The sequence below is a fragment of the Rhinolophus ferrumequinum genome, chromosome 2, assembly GCF_004115265.2.
Source record: "Rhinolophus ferrumequinum isolate MPI-CBG mRhiFer1 chromosome 2, mRhiFer1_v1.p, whole genome shotgun sequence".
Taxonomy (NCBI): Eukaryota; Metazoa; Chordata; class Mammalia; order Chiroptera; family Rhinolophidae; genus Rhinolophus; species Rhinolophus ferrumequinum.
This window is the reverse complement of record NC_046285.1, coordinates 98,528,286-98,539,177: the sequence shown is the minus strand read 5'-3', so window position 1 is coordinate 98,539,177 and position 10,892 is coordinate 98,528,286.

The window sequence follows — 10,892 nt, the reverse complement described above, 5'->3', positions numbered from 1 at the left end:
TGGTATAGACTCCAGTCTGAGCCTGAAGGTCTGAGAACCAGGTGGGACAATACCAATGTTCCAGCTCAAGGAGTCACGCAGACAGCGAGTTGGACGTTTTTGTTCCACTCAGGGACTCAATAAATTGAATGATGCCCATCCACGCTGGGGAGGGCCATCTGCTTTACTCAGTCCACGGATTCAAATACTAACCTCTTCTGGAAACACCCTCACAGACACACCCAGAAGTCGTGTTTAACCTGGTATCTGGGCACGTGTATTCCAATGGAGTTGACACATAAGGTTAACCATCATTCCTTCCTTCCTTCCTTCTTTCCTTCCTTCCTTCCTTCCTTCCTTCCTTCCTTCCTTCCTTCCTTCCTCCTTTCTTCCCTCCCTCCCTCCCTCCCTCCCTCCCTCCCTTCCTCTCTTCCATGTTACATTTTCCAATTGAACATAATTTAATTCCATTTGTTTGGAATTTTCACTTCTGCCTGACAAATAACTGATTGTTAAAATGAATTTATTGGTCTGATAATAATCTTGACAAAATACCCATGAAAGTTCCCTGGTAGAAAAACAAATTTAAAAAATGTCTCTTTTGACATTAGTAAGACTACTCCCATGAAGGTCAGCTCTCTGAGCTAATAATGACATATTTATATTAACCAATACCTCGCAGACCTTGACCGTAAGCATTGTTTTTCTTCCCGCTTTAATTTATAACCCAAAGCTTGAAGGTGAAGTTTTTTTTGTTTTTGTTTTTTTTCTGGGGTGTTTTCTTTTACAGGAAATGTGCACACTCGTTAGCTGTCATTGTGACTACAGATTGAGTAGAGGGGGCAAGGTAGAAAGGAGAAACCTAGAAAGGGAGGAAAACAAACATTTACTGAACAATGACCTGAGCGAGCCGCTATGTGCTGCTCTTTACGTCATTCCCACAGTACTCTGCTGTAGGTGTTGGCAGCCCCATTTTCCAGGCAGAAAGCTGGGATGCAGGCGGCTGGGGCAGCCTCCACGCTCTGCTCAGTACTGGGATCTGCAAACAGGTGTATTAGTGTCCTGTGGCTGCCGCAGCAAATGATCATAGAATTGGTGGCTTCAAACAACACAGATTTATTATTTTACAGTCCTGGAAGTCAGAAGATCAAAATGAGTTATAAGGGACTAATATTAGGGGGCTGCCAGGGCTGGTTCCTTCTGGTAGCGCTGGGGGAGAAGCCGTTCCCTTGCTTTTCCCAGCTTCTGGAGGCTGTCCTCGCTCCTTGGCTTGTGGTCCTGCATCACATGGCCTTTCCCCCACTCCTTAATTCCATTGTCACATGACCTTCTTCTTCTGTAGTCAAATCTGTCTGTTCCTACTTCTTATAAAGATACTTATGATTACATTGGGCCCACCCACATAATCCAGGATAATCTCTCCATTTCAAAATCCTTAATTTAGTCATATCTGCAAAGTTCCTGTTGCCACATAAAGTAACATTCACAGGTTCCAGGGATTAGGGTGTCGATGTTCTGGGGGGCTATTTTTGAGCCCACCACATAGGGCAAACAATGTTGTGTTGTGGGTATACAAATCCTTCAGATAAATACAGCACTTCTATCTGGAGTGTCCATTTTTGTCAACCTTTTTTTGGGTAAAAGTTACATTTTAATATTGAAACAAGCATAGGTATATAACAGAGTAAATGGAAACTTTGCATGGCTGTTTCAAAAATAAAATTTTTATCATTGACAATTTCAAACATTTGCAAAAACAGTGAGAATATAATGAAACTCCGTGTAACCCCACTCTACTTGAACAATGATCAAGTTGTAGCGAATTTACTTTTATCTACATCCCCATTCACTCCCCCCCATTCTGGACACTGTGAAGCAAATTCTAAATATATCATTTTATCTGCAAATATTTCAGTATGTATCTCTGAAGGAGGATTTTAAAAAAAAACAAAACCATAATACTATTATCCCACCTAAAAATTATTACTAATTATTTAATTGTATTAACTATCTAGCCAATGTTCAAATTTTCCCTCTTTGTCTCATCATTTCTTTATTCCTTTTAATAATTAATTTGCTCAAATCAGGAGCAAATAAGATACATGCATTGCAATTGGTTGTTATGACTGAAGTTTTGTTAAATGTATAGGTTTCTCTCCTTCTTATTTTATTTTATTATTTTTTTTGAACTTGTCATTTATTTGCTGAGGAAATGGGTCATTTGCCCCGAAGAATTTGCCAGCTGGATCCCCTGGTGATGGCAGCCAAGTTCCCCAGGCCTTGTATTTCCTGGAAAGTGAAGTTACGTCTAGAGGTTGAATCAGATTTCAGTTCAATATTTTTGGCAAGAATACCTCAGAGCGGTGCGTTGTCCTTCCTTCAAGAGGCACGTAATGTCTGGTTGTCTCTATTTTTTGTGACATGACCAGCCAGTGACGAGCGTTGCTGAGATCCTTCAATGCATGTCGCTTTGTAAAAAATGGTGACCATCTTACTCCATCATTCCTTCCTCTTTTTATTAGCTGCTGTACTTCTAAAAAGAAAACAAACAAAACGCTTCCTTCCTAAACTATTCGGTTACCCGAGGTACAGTTCACATCACTGGAAAATAAATGTTTGATTTACTTTATGTGTTTGTTTGTTGCCAGTTTTCAAAATAATGATTAGGTTTTCTAGCATTTTCTGACACGAAAAATTTTTTAAAAATCCTTGAACTCATGCATTTAAACCTATTTGATGTGTTCCCATCCGTTGCAGCTATTATCTTGACTGACCTGCAAATTACCTTATATTTGGACAGGGAGAGCCTCTTGATGTGGGTTTCATTAGCAGTTTGTTTTGTTTTGTTTTTTTCTAACTACCTCGCTCTCTGGAATGACAAGTTGTTCCAAGCTCCTTTTGTATGTTTCTTGCCCCAGACATCAAATTCATCCATTTCTCAAAGGAATCCTGGTTTCTTTTAGCAGGAAATGGTGTTTAGCTATCGTAATCTGGATGCAAAGTATGCTTATTGCTACAGTGTTGGTTATAATGTTCAGGCTTATTCAATGTGGAGAGCTTGGGAATATTTATTTATTTATTTATTTATTTATTTTTTATTTTTTCTTAAGGAGACGTACCTCAGAGTGGCCCATGCAGGGATCAAACCAGCAACCTCGGTTATCAGCACCATGTTCTAACCAACTGAGCCAGCCGGTCACCCCAGGAAATATTTATTTTTTTTAAATGAAAAGCATCACGAGTTCATATTGATACTTCCAATTTTACATCACAGCCATAGTTATTACTTAACCTTATCTTTCTTTGCTGTATCCTTTTTTTCTCCAGAACTTAAAATCCTATTCCCCATGATACTAACATAATTATTCAACATTTAATACACAGACAGTTTCAGAATAACAATGTCAATATCAACAAGAACATGATTACTGAAAACAATTTAAGATCTTTTATGAGGGGGACAGTTTCTTTTTTCTTTTTTGTCCTTAACGTATATGCTACAAGATATGTGTAGTAAAATCCATGTTTTAAAGTCACTTGAAATAGTTCTTTTTTATGGAGTTGTGCCACCCACTAAATATATTAAATATTTCAATTTTTAGAGGTTGTTTTCTAAAACATTTATTTTGTTTTATAATTATGTAAAATATTTAGATGATTCCGAAGTTAAATCTATAAAATAAGGTTTATTTGTAGATCTTTAGATTCTATTTCTCTTCTCCCTTCCTTTTACTTTCAGTCAAATCATTACTTTTAAAAAGGGCTTTTGGTTTATCTTTTAATTTTAAAAAATATAAGTAAATATGTATGTATATTCAGTCTTTCCTTCTCCCCCTTTTCAGATGTGCAATAGCAAACTATATCTCTTTTTTTTAAAACCATGCTTTTATCACTTAATTTATTCTGGACATCTCTCCATGACATGCAGAGCTAGTTCTTCTTTTTTACAGATGCATAATGCTGCCATTGTGTGGATATACTACAACTTAGTCATCCAATTCCCAGCGGGAGACGTTTGGCTTGTGTTAGGTCTTTGCTACTGCAACAGTGCTCAATGTCTTATGTTTCTGTTTTTGTCATATTGTTGGGATTGATTCCTGAACGTGAGAATTCTGCATCCAAGGATACATACATGTATGTAATTGGGTTAGGTATTGCCAAATTCCTTTCCACAGAGGTTATAATATCTTGTATACCTATCAGCACTATATACAACTACCTGTTTTCTGAGGCAATAGCCTGGGCAACAGATTGTCTTGTCAAACTCCTGGATTTTAACAAACTGATAGGTGAGCTATTGGTTTTCAGCATAGTTTAAAAATAAGGGTGGCAGAGTGTCTTTTCATATGTTAAACATTTGCTTTTCTTTTACTGTGATGTCACATCTCCCATTTCTTATTGCAGCACATTTTCAAAGAAGAAAGGATATGTTAAAGATACATTTTTGAAGTTTATTTATGTCTGAAAATGTCAACCATGCATGGATCATGACTTGAGTGAGTATATAATTCTAGTCTGGAAACGATATCACCCCTGAATTTTGAACTTTCCAGCTTCTTAAGTTGAGATACTGATGAGAAATCTAATGCCACTCTGATTCTCGCACCTTTTTTCCTCTTATTTGAAACTTTGGAATTTTCTCTGAAGGTCAGAGTTGTGCTATTTTACAATGCTAAGTCTTGATGTGAGATTATTTCATTCTTTGTCCTGGGCAGTTGGTACATCCTTGGCATCTGAAGAGTCATATCTTTTAGCTCTGAGAAATTATATTGTAGTATTTCTTTGACTATTTCTTCTCCTTTGTTATTTTGTCTTTCCTGTCTGTTTGAGAGCCACCTATTATAAGTTAGATGTTGGACTTTCTGGATTGATGGCTTATGCCTCTTACCTTCCCCAACCCCACCGTTTACATTTCTTAGTTATTTAATTTCATTCTCTGTGAATATTCTTATACTGTATCATCCAATACTTCTACGATGGGTGCAGCATTTCCTCAAATCTCTCAAAAGATACGTAATTTGACTTGAGGTCTCACTAGTATAATTCCAGATTCAGAAGTCACAGCCCTCACTTTGTGATCAGTATGTGTGGAGTTTAGAGAACACCCTCTGAGTTAAAAGGGAGATTTATAGGTGTTTGGTACAGGTGTTAAAAAGCTAGTGTTCCCTAATTGAGACCTTCTTCTGCTTGCATTAGAAAAATGGAAAGACCTAAGAGAGACACAAGGAAGTGCTTGGAAAGAAAGTGAGGGACTGACTTAAGAATTTTATACTGGAAATATATACTTCCCTTACATGATATTGCTATTCACCAGAGTTAGCCTCTTTTAAAGACCTGTATTTTGAGAAATACAAGGCACTATCAAATGTATGAAGTTATATTTCAACAATCTGGTGCAGACCCCACTGTACTCAGGGTCCAGAGACCAAGATTCTAGGCTGAAATCTGTGTGTTAGTCAGGACTCTTGGCAGTAAGTGACAGAAACCTGGTTCTAACTAGCTTCGACACCAGTGGGGTTTATGGGGTGCTGTGAGGGGAGCTCACAGAACAGGAAAGAGATATGGAAGTGGGGATGCAGCTGTTACTTTCAGCCTCCACCTCGTATCTTCTCTCTGAGGGTCAGTGTCAGGCCAGGCTGTTCCACGTGGCTGGGGACACGCCTGACGACAGCTCTGCGATCGTGATTCAAGAGGAAAGGGTGGGCAGAGGACGCTCCCTCCAAGCGTTGGCATTAAAAAGCTCCAGGGATGGCCAGGAAGCTAAGACTATCAGAGCTAGGGCACAGACCACCTCTGGGATGGGGAAGGAGTGAGATAAGACCTTCGAGATGGGAAGCCCCACCTGGGGTTGGGGAGGAGGGTGGAGCACTTTTCCCAAGAAAAGGAGAAGGTACTGGACATATAACAGCCCAGATGGCCACTAATCTCTGCCATTCACTAGATTCATGACTTTGCAGAGTGAGATGTGTGGACTAAGCATCTCTATGATTCTTTCCCAGCTCAAATATATTATGATTTTTCTGAAAATCACATGTTCTTTTCATTTTTTTTCCAACTTGCATGAGAATTAAATATCTCTGTTAAAGACCGGAAAATCGTGATTCCACACATTGACTAGGAGAGGGGAACAGAACTATTTAAAGAACATCCTGCCTCTGAGGAGTTTTTGAAAGGTGAAGCATATTCCTGTAGTTCTTGTTGCACTCCTGGAACACAGATATAAATATCTAACCATACTTTTCCCACAGCACATCTTATCCCCCTAAGGAGGGCTCTGATTGTGGCAGGAGGTCCCTGGGGGCTCAGTGAGCAGCATGGAAATTTCTTGGTGCCAGCAGGTAGGGGGAGGCAGCTGTGGGTGCCATTTGGCTCCCAGACATATCTCCACCAATAAGAGTTGGACCAAATGGTCCTCAAATGCAGCTGCAACCAGCTCTCTAAATACTAAAGGGGACAGACAATTGACTTCTGTGACCTACAATCATACCTCATTGTCATTCTTATGGGTAAGTGCAAGGAAGTGCATGCAATTAAAATCTAGAGCATGATTGCAATCAGTAGCCATTAACTCCCCATGTTCTCCAATTGCCAGAGCATTTTTAATAAGCCATACATTTTTCCAGCAAAATTGTCAAGGCCTCATTAGTTTCTTCTATCCTTTTTCCTATTTCTTCTCTCCCCTAGTTGTACCTAGTTGTTCTCTCTCTCTGTCTCTCTCTCTCTCTGTCTCTCCCCTGGTGCTAGCCGTTGACATTAAATCAGACTAGCATTTATTTATTATTTACACCAAAGCTTTTGAACCCAGCCAGAAATGAGGATTGAATCAGATAGTCCGAGTAATGGGTATGTTGAGCAAAAAGAAGGATTGAAGGATAGAATCAAAATAGAACTCTATTTGGAATTTTGCTTCCTCCCGTGCCCTCAGGACTTATTTGGTGCCCCAGGATGAAGACAAGGGCAGTGTGTGTGGGGTTCCTTCTGCTTGCCTCTCCAGATCACTCTCCACCCTCACTTGTATAAATCGCATCAATATGCTCAGTGATCTCTGGATTGCTACTGGATTTTGACCACTGGGAGCTCCAGCAGGAAAGTGGAGGGAGGGAGGGATGAGACCACGGTCGTCGGGGGATTTTTATCTCTTGCTTTCCTCCCTGTGAGGTCACCTCAGCTGGCTGTGTCCCTTGGTGGAAGGGTGATCCTCTCAAAGTAGTCTGCTCTTCACAACTCTCTTTCCTTCTGGGTTCTAGTAACCTCTCACTCCCTGCATCGCTTTGGGTCAAGGGAAGGGTTGTGTCAGCGCACTGCTGTTCACTTGGGTTCCTGCGCTATCCCTCAAGATTCTCTCCTATGTGCCATCTACACCTTTATTATCAGACTGTTTGTAAAGAAATGCTCCCCGTAGTCTCGGAATTTGAGTGTACCTCTTAGGGGGTAGACAATGCTGCAGCTACTTTAGTTGCAAACAAAATCTCAATGTCAGAATGATAATATCCAATCTAAGATATTAATACTGCAATCTTCACTCCAGGATAAGAACTGTTCTCCTCCCCAAAGTAGGACATGTAAGTGGGCCCCTGCTTCTAGTGGGGGAGGGGTGTGTGGCTGGCTCTGCTTTCTTTCTCACTTCTCCTTGCTGTTTCCATTCCTAGGTTAAAATGGGGAACAAAGAGGTCAAGATGGTATTCATTTGAATTGGTTCTATCCTAACCTGGCTTCGCACCCTCTGGCCTGGCATGGTTAGAACCATCTCTCTCTCGACCCCTTGGAAACACCTTGCACTCTCACCCCCAGCTGCACACCCACGACCCAGGAAGGTCTCCCCTTGGACTGGCTGCTCCCCTCAGCCCTGCTTCTCCAAGGCCCCTTTCACACTTGGATGTTCGCTGCTGGAGAATCTTCATTCTTTTGTATCCTCTTAGGGTAGGTGACCTACCCACCAAAGTTCCTATCTGGTTGACAACCTACCTGGCTCACCTTTGTTATGCCACCAAGACAGCTTGATGCCTGCTGTCCACTGTCCCCAAACACCTGGGAACCCACAGACTCCGTAACTGGTTCCTCGAAGTCTCTTAGCCAGATTGAGGCAAGGGGAAGATACTCTCCACCTTCTCTCATGGGGAGAAGTGGAACTCATAACCCAGCCTGTCTCCAAAGAAATCTTTCTTATGAAGTTATCTTGGTCACCACTTTCTCCAGGCTTTAATATTCCCCAAAGGTGGGAGCTAGTTTAGGGCAGGAAAGAATTAGTTCTCCAATATCGGCTCTGAAGTTCCCTGCAGAGGAGATAGGCAATCTGTCTCACACATTTTAGTGTGTCATTTTTACTCATCTTCGAGTCTCAGTCAAAATTTCCACTTTAACATACTGTAACACACAGTTTTTAATTGCTAGTAAAACCAAAACCACTCAAACTGGCTTCCACAATAAAGAGAATATGTTGGCTTGCATAACTGAAAAAGTCCAGAGGTTGAGCTCTCAGTTTCTCTGTGATTCTCTCTGTTCTGTCCTCCGTCTTTGAAAGGTGACCTGGGTATGTGCTTCCCTGCTCACATTCAGGGAACAAAGCGAACATCTCTGCCTTTAACCATTGAACAAGAGTCTTGAGATTTACTCTGATTGGACAAAATTTGACAACTTAGATGAAGCTGTTATCCTGAGCCAATCCCTATAGCCAGAGAAAGAAGCACAATGCACTGATTGGCTTAAGACTGGGATAGGAGCCATTCCTCCATCAATGACTATGGAGAAGATGGGTTATTCTGATTAGGTTAAACCTCTGGGGACCCTTTCCTAGAATTGGTGGTGATGGCAGTGGAGGTGATGGGGGTTGGACTCAACCTTATCCAAATCTCCCAGTTGTAAAACTAAGAGGAAGGGTGGGACTGGTTGTCCAGGAAGCAACTACAACCACCCAATCCAAGGTCATCTTCCTCAAGCATCTCATTTCTTCCTCAAGCATGTCCCCACATAAAATATGACTTTGTGGGTATCTAAATACTATGTATTCATAACACTTGGGACTGTAGAGTTTGTTTTGCATTGAGGTTGACATCTCACTAGGCGTGGTGCCTAAGGCCCATAATATAATTGTGGGTCCCCATAAAAATGTTTTAATCTCTTTTAACATCAGAAGAAAAAAATTAAGTTTTAGGTCAAAGAAAATGTTTTAATATATCATATTTATATTGAGTCTTTATAGCAATACAGTTGTAAAATATAATTTATATTATTATTATTATTATTATTATTATTATTATTATTTCTAGAGGAATGGGCCGGCACCATAGCAAAAGTGTGTCGGTGAGGAAATGATCAGGAAATCCACTTTGCATTTCTTCTTTACTGGGATATCCCGCCACAGAATTTAAGTGTTGAGGCAGAAATCATCCCTTGAATTCCAAGATGACTACCCACTTACTAAAGAACATATATAGGTTTTATCAACCTTGTACCAGAGACACTGTGTTGACAACCACAGTCCAGAGACGTCAAGCTTGCCTGCACAAAAAAGGAGGGAAAGCAATTCTATGCGTGAAATAAAAACCGAAAATAATTCGAAGTATTTTCCTCTAGCTGGAGGCTAATTGACATGGGCATGGTGAGCTAAAGTATTTTCATGTATATTCTATCACTTGACCTTCATAACATCACTGGTGCAGTACTGACCCATTAATCTTTGAAGAATCCGAATCAGGGAAGGCAAGTAGCCTTTCCGCAGTTTCCTACGCAGTTACTAGAACCTCAGGGAAGGATGGGTCAACCCAAGGCTTCTGACTCCAAAGCTTTTGCTTTTTTTGCAAGTGGCCAGAGGCGCTAAAATTTGAAGTAAAATTTATGTAAATAACTTATCTGACCAACAAAGTGGGCAGTGATTTAGGGCACACCTAAAGGATCGTCTGAGCAGACCCTGGGCCTTGGGGGTAACTTTCTTTCTAGACATGCTCCCGGGTTGTCCGCGCTGCAGCTGGTCAGTTCCCCATCAGCCTTTCCCGTCTCTATTTGTGGTGCTTTAACGTCCGAGGCTGGCTTTCGGGGGCAGCTGAGCAAGTCTGTCCTTATCACACAGAAGGGATACTCATCGCGCAAGGGGCAGATGGCTCCCAGATCCGGACGGCAGAGGCACTTCCAAGCGTTCCTGCAACAGGCAGCTGCACACCGCGCGTATGCTTTTGCTTTGCAGGGCTGGCCGGAGTGATCCGGCGCCCTTTCCAGGGTCTTGTTGGAGCCATACCAGGGCACCCAAGAAATGTGTGACGGGGTGGCTCCCCAACAGCCCCTGCTTTCTCCACCTCGTGGAAATCAGGCAGACACACTGGAACACTGGCAATCCAAAGTGGAGCTGCCAATGCTGACAGAGTGGGTATCACCTAGGAGCTTGTTAGTTAGAAAGGCAAATTCTTGGGCCCACCGACCCATCGAGCCACATCTATGAAGGTGGGGCTCAGTATTCTGTGTGAACCAGCTCTCAGGCGATCTCATTACGCTCCAGTCTGAGGGGCTGTAGCGCCTCCAGGAGGGACGAGGCCATAGAAAGCAGATGTGCCCAACTCCTCTGTCTCTGGGTGCCGTGTGGGGCGGCGTAGTCGCTTTACCGACCACGGTGCAGGTCTCGGTGAGAGAACGGGAACTTAGTTCGGGGCGCGTAACTTTCTCAAAGACACCGCCCCTCCTACGTAAGTGGCTGGACACCCCTAACCAGGTAAACTGGCCATCACATCTCTAGCAGCCTTGATTTACAAAGGACGGAAAACCTGCAGCTGGCTCAATCACCCCCGGCCGGCTCAGGCGACGGCGAGCTTGCGCATTAGCGGGCTGCTCGCCGTCCCGCCTCCCTCAGGCCTCGCCCCTAAAGCCCCGGCTCCGCCTTCTCGCCACGCCCCACGCATGCGCAGAGGCCTTCCCCAGTGGCGCTC